Source organism: Epinephelus moara, chromosome 20 (genome assembly GCF_006386435.1).
Source record: "Epinephelus moara isolate mb chromosome 20, YSFRI_EMoa_1.0, whole genome shotgun sequence".
In the NCBI taxonomy this organism is placed as follows: domain Eukaryota; kingdom Metazoa; phylum Chordata; class Actinopteri; order Perciformes; family Serranidae; genus Epinephelus; species Epinephelus moara.
The window spans coordinates 37789185-37795558 of NC_065525.1; the positions used below are offsets into that span (position 1 = coordinate 37789185).

Consider the following 6374-nt stretch of genomic DNA (forward strand, 5'->3'; position numbering starts at 1 on the left):
GTGTGTGTGTGTGTATATTTCAGAGTGTTACCGTTGCTGTCCGTGCCTGGACATAGACACATCCCAGGGTGGAGGAAGGGTCTGGTCCAACTTCAGGAGAGCCTGTTGCTCCATCATTCAACACAAATACTTCGAGTACTTCGTCATGTTCATCCTCCTGCTGAGCAGTGCAGCTATGGTAAACACAAACATACTAACACTGAGCCTCATTCACCAACTGTTCTCAAGAAAAAAATTCTACTTAGAACGCACTTGTGAAGCACCAATTAGTTCACCTGGTAGAGCAGGTGCCCCATGTACAAAGTAGGGCTGGGCAATATATAACAAACAAGACTTTCACCCAAGAGAGCAGTGTTCACGTCCCGTAAGATTCTTAAGCCTAAACCCAACCCAAAAAACAATGCATGCAACAGGCAGAACTTGACATGGTGTCCCAGGACGTCAACAGCTAACGCACCCACAGTACCTTGAATGTTGGATGTGGACGTGGAAAGTCCATGACCAAACGTCGATTTGTGACAAGGTCGGAGTGCGAGTGTGTTGCACTCACAAGTTCCCCAGCAACACTAAGAGACACAGAGCTGCTCCTCTGAGTGAAGTCTGGTGTATGAAGTTCAGACACAGTCACACTGGTGTGACATCACAGGCTGCTGCAGGAGACAGGAGCAGCTGTTGAAAAGAATTTTTTTTTGTTTAATTCAACTTGTAATAAACAGTTAACAACACTTCAGTTGTAGAGTGACCTCACACACCTGGTCAGGAGCTAACAAGGCTGTTGGTGTGAACAGATGTTTGAGGACATTTACCTGCATCAGCGTCCGGTCTTAAAGGAGATCCTGTTGAGAGCAGACCAGGTGTTTACCCTCCTGTTCCTGATAGAGATGCTTCTCAAGATCATCGCCTTCGGACTCAAGAAATACTTCACCGACGCCTGGTGCTGGCTCGACTTCCTCATCTTAGACGTAAGAACCAAACAAACAACACGATCAATAAAAAGCTGATTATTGCTAATGTATAAATAACTGTCTTTTAATAGCTGCTGGTTTAACAGGTTTGACCTCAAGGTAACTTAACGTGATGGTAACCATAGCAACAGAACCAGTGCTTCTATTGGGAAATAGACAGGTACCAGTGTTGTTTGTGCCAGTTAGTACTGGGTAAACTGGTCCCAGTCTTGGTGTTAACGCTGTGTTGTGTCTTCCAGGTATTTCTGGTTTCTCTGGCAGCCGACACATTTGGATTCTCTGAACTGGGAGCCATCCAGTCTCTGAGGACCCTGAGGGCTCTGGGGCCCCTGAGGATCCTGTCTCGCGCCAAGGGCCTGAGGGTGAGAATCAATACAAATATCAATAAGTTTATGTATTAATCAATACAGATATCACTTTGTTTACATACTAATCAATACAGATATCAATACAGTTATCTACTAATCAACACAGTTATCAATACATTCACATACTAATCAATACAGATATCAATCAATCAATCAATCAATTTTATTTATAAAGCCCAATATCAGAAATCACAATTTGCCTCAGAGGGCTTTACAGCATACGACATCCCTCCTGTCTCTCTCTCTACCTGTCTCTGTGCAGGTCCTTACTTGTCTCCTTCTCTACCTGTCTCTGTGCAGGTTCTTACCTGTCTTTCTCTCTACCTGTCTCTGTGCAGGTCCTTACCTGTCTCTCTCTCTACCTGTCTCTGTGCAGGTCCTTCCTTACCTGTCTCTCTCTCTACCTGTCTCTGTGCAGGTCCTTACCTGTCTCCTTCTCTACCTGTCTCAGTGCAGGTCCTTACCTGTCTTCTTCTCTACGTGTCTCTGTGCACCTGTCTCAGTGCAGGTCCTTACCTGTCTTCTTCTCTACGTGTCTCTGTGCAGGTCCTTACTTGTCTCCTTCTCTACCTGTCTCAGTGCAGGTCCTTACCTGTCTTCTTCTCTACGTGTCTCTGTGCAGGTCCTTACCTGTCTCTCTCTCTACCTGTCTCTGTGCAGGTCCTTACTTGTCTCCTTCTCTACCTGTCTCTGTACATGTCTTTACTTGTCTCCTTCTCTACCTGTCTCTGTGCAGGTCCTTACCTGTCTTTCTCTCTACCTGTCTCTGTGCACGTCCTTACCTGTCTCTCTCTCTACCTGTCTCTGTGCAAGTCTTTACTTGTCTCCTTCTCTACCTGTCTCTGTGCAGGTCCTTACCTGTCTTCTTCTCTACCTGTCTCTGTGCAGGTCCTTACCTGTCTCAGTCTATGTCTCTGTACATGTCTTTACCTGTCTCCTTCTCTACCTGTCTCTGTGCAGGTCCTTACCTGTCTCCTTCTCTACCTGTCTCTGTGAAGGTCCTTACCTGTCTCTCTCTACCTGTCTCTGTGCAGGTCCTTACCTGTCTCCTTCTCTACGTGTCTCTGTGCAAGTCTTTACCTGTCTCCTTCTCTACTTGTCTCAGTGCAGGTCTTTACCTGTCTCTCTCTCGACCTGTCTCTGTGCAAGTCTTTACCTGTCTCCTTCTCTACCTGTCTCTGTACATGTCTTTACCTGTCTCTCTCTCTACCTGTCTCTGTGCAGGTCCTTACCTGTCTCTCTCTATGTATCTGTACATGTCTTTACCTGTGTCTCCTTCTCTACCTGTCTGTGTACAGGTTTTTACCTGTCTCTCTACCTGTCTCTATACAGGTTTTTACTTGTCTCCTTCTCTACCTGTCTCTGTGCAAGTCTTTACCTGTCTTTCTCTACCTGTCTCTGACTAAGTCTTTACCTGTCTTTCTCTACCTGTCTGTGTACAGGTTTTTACCTGTCTCTCTACCTGTCTCTGTGCAGGTCCTTACCTGTTTCTATGTCTCTGTACATGTCTCTCTCTCTACCTGTCTCTGTGCAGGTTCTTACCTGTCTCCTTCTCTACCTGTCTCTGTGAAGGTCTTTACCTGTCTCTCTCTACCTGTCTCTGTGCAGGTCCTTACCTGTCTCTCTCTCTACCTGTCTCTGTGCAGGTTCTTACCTGTCTCCTTCTCTACCTGTCTCTGTGAAGGTCCTTACCTGTCTCTCTCTACCTGTCTCTGTGCAGGTCCTTACCTGTCTCTCTCTCTACCTGTCTCTGGGCAGGTCTTTACCTGTCTTTCTCTACCTGTCTCTGTACAGGTTTTTACCTGTCTCCTTCTCTGCCTGTCTGTGTGCAGCTGGTGGTGCAGACGATGGTGCGGAGCTTCCCGTTCCTGTTTGACACGCTGCTGGTCTCTCTGGTCGTCTGGTTGATCTTCAGTATTAGTGGAGTGACACTGTTTGCTGGAAGGTTTTATTACTGCTTCAATGAGACATCGGAGGAGATTTTCACAACAGACGTTATCAACAATCGTACCCAGTGTTTGGAACTGATAATGATGAACTTCACCGAGGTCAGGTGGAAGAACGTGCACTTAAACTTCGACAGCGTGGCAAATGGTTACCTGGCGCTGCTGCACCTGGTCAGTCTGTAGACTCAACACACACACAATGACACACAGGAAGTGAAAGTCTGAGCCACACAGTTTATAGATGAGTCCAGGTTTTAAGTGATCATTACTGTAAAGTCACGTAGAGCACTGTGATGTTTATAATAACCAGTTATACGTTGGAAATAATGAACTGTAGTTGAAATAAAAACTAAATTCAGTTTTAACTGGTGACTTAAACTCTTTGGGTCTCATTCAAGAAATGTTAAAGACTTAAACTCTTTGGGTCTCATTCAAGAAATGTTAAACCTGTGAATAGATTTGCACATAAAAATCCTTGGTACTAAAAACCTACTGTGGACTCATGAACGAAAATTTGGATTTCATCGTAGACACGTGTGTATGTTCGTTCGTGAATGCCAATCATTAACTGTCACCACCACAGAAGGTCACACCACATTTAGGTCCCCAAATCATCCAATTGGACAATGGGAAAAAAGATGACAAAAGAAGAGATGACATGGGGTGTTTTTCCACTCTGAGTTGAAGCTTTTTCAACTCGAGGAGTTCAGAGTGCTGCCCTTCCACATGCAAATGAGGAAAGCCTGAGGCAGAGGCCAACCTCCCTGCCCTTCCATGCGCCTACATGGAAAGCCTAAGGCAGGGAGAGCAGCAGCAAAGACCCCCCGGGAACAGAACAAAGCAGCATCAATGACAAACAGAAATGACATTGATAAGTCAGACACAACATGAAAACGAGGAGCTGGGGTGGAGGCAGGTTGCAAAGTGGCTTGCAGAGGAAGCAGCAACAGTAGACAGGCCAGAGCAGTTTAAATAGGGCGCCCTGAATGAGACTCGCCAATTGGTTGCATAGAAAGGAATCAGGTGGTCTATCAGCTGACTCCCTTCCATCAATCAGCTGCTCCATCAGTTGATTGGACTGTTTGAGATCAGCTGATGTTGCTGGGATGTGAGCAGAGCTTGACACCTTGTCCTGCCTGAACTAACACTATGCTCAATGTCTTTAAATGTTACAGTTACGACTGAACATGACAACAGAAATAAACAAGTTTGCTGATTTCGTGTTTTCACAGTTTAAACCCATTGCCAGGCCATACAGGCAAAAGTTCCCATAAAAAGCGTCATGAGTAGCTCAGTTAAAGTTTGAAATTTCTCCTCTCAGAGATGATCTCTCAGTTTAAAACTTCGTACTTGATGTTTGGCATGAAACCAGTTTAAATCTGAGTTTAGCCTGATAACAGTCCATGTGAGCTGACAAACTTAAATTCAGTGTTTTTACCATGAAGTTCTGTGTCGTTTCTCTGTCAGGGGCTGTCATCAGACTTGTATGATGTCATGTACGCGGCTGTGGACTCCAGATGGGTTGGTACACCAACTGTCAGCTTTACTCGTCCCATCACTGATACTGGGACTGATACTGGTCTGTGTGTGTGTGTGTGTGTGTCTGTAGGTGGAATCTCAGCCGGTCTATGAGAATTCGCCGTACATGTACATGTTCTTCATCTGTTTCATCATCATCAGTTCTTTCTTCACCTTAAACTTCTTCATCAGAGCCATCCTGGACAACCTGCAGAGAAACAAGATAGGTCTTTACACTCACTGACACACAGACAGGCTCAATGACAGACAGGCTGAAAATGGACAGACAGAGACAAACAGACAGAGAAACAGGCTGAAAGACAGACAGACAGACAGGCTGAGAGGAAGATGGACACACACCCAAACAGGCTGAGTGAGAGACAGACAGACAGACAGACAGACAGACTGAGAGACGGACAGACAGACACACAGACAGACAGACACACACACAGACAGGCTAAAAAAAATGACAGACAGAAAGACAGGCTGAGAGACAGACAGGCTGAGAGAAAGATGGACACACACCCAGACAGGCTGAGTGAGAGACAGACAGACAGACAGGCTGAGAGACAGTCGGAAAGACAGGCTGAGAGACAGATGTACAGAAATACAGCCTGAGAGACAGACACACACCCAGACAGGCTGAGAGAAAGATGGACACACACCCAGAGAGGCTGAGTGAGAGACAGACAGACAGACAGACAGACAGACAGACAGACAGACAGACAGACAGACCAACATACAGGCTGAGAGAAAGATGGACACGCACCCAGACAGGCTGAGTGAGAGACAGACAGACAGACAGACAGACCGACAGACAGACAGACAGACACACAGAGAGACAGTTGGACGGTTACCATAACAACACAGGAGCAGCTGTTCTGTGTTCAGAAAGTTTAAAACTGAATGATCCAGGTTCAGAGTAGAAGATGTGATTCTCTCTGTCAGTCTATCTGTGTCTTTATTTGTCTCTATTTGTTTTTACTTTGGTGTTTATTCTGTGTCTTTACTTGGTGTTTATTTTGTGTCTTTACTTGGTGTTGGTCTTTTTTTCCATCTTTACTCTGCAGGTAAACATATTTTCATCACAGAGGAGCAGCATAAAGAGTGGATGGCTGTGAAGAAACGTCTGCGGACCCCTCCGAGAGCTGTTCCAAGACCTCAGGTGGGTTCACGTCCTTCCTGTCGCTCTGCGTCCACAGTAGAGTTCACATTCAGCCAGCAGTCCTGTTACCATGTCAGCAGAAACCAGGTATCTGTAACCACCTGATCCAGAGGGGTATCCCAGGTAGGAGGTTCAACAAACTCAAAATCCTCTTCCGGCGTAAAGCATTGCGAATTAATTCTGCCTCGATATCGATGGGATTTCCTACATACGGACAGCCCATGTCTGTCTGACAGCTTGCTTCAGGGTCGGCAGTAGGGAGGAGACAGGATGAAATCAGGGTTTCTTATAGAAAACCTGCCAGTGAGCAGGTTAGGTTCACAGTGTCAGTTGCCATGGTGATTGACTCAGAATTTGACTTACCTCTCTTTCTGGAACTGAAAACCCAGAGTTTCCCTCATTTCAGGGTTAA

At 45.9% G+C, this 6374-nt stretch overlaps 1 long non-coding RNA gene and 1 pseudogene across 1 annotated transcript; one reads left to right on the plus strand and one right to left on the minus strand.

Moving 5' to 3' along the window:
- LOC126407342 (sodium channel protein type 4 subunit alpha B-like) overlaps positions 1-6374 on the plus strand; it is a 37399-nt pseudogene that overhangs the window by 17457 nt on the left and 13568 nt on the right.
- Positions 1927-3138, minus strand: LOC126408020 (uncharacterized). The gene is made up of 3 exons (XR_007571833.1): positions 2264-3138; positions 2154-2229; positions 1927-1963 (listed from the first exon to the last, which is right to left on the minus strand). It is a non-coding gene; the product is annotated as an uncharacterized LOC126408020 (long non-coding RNA).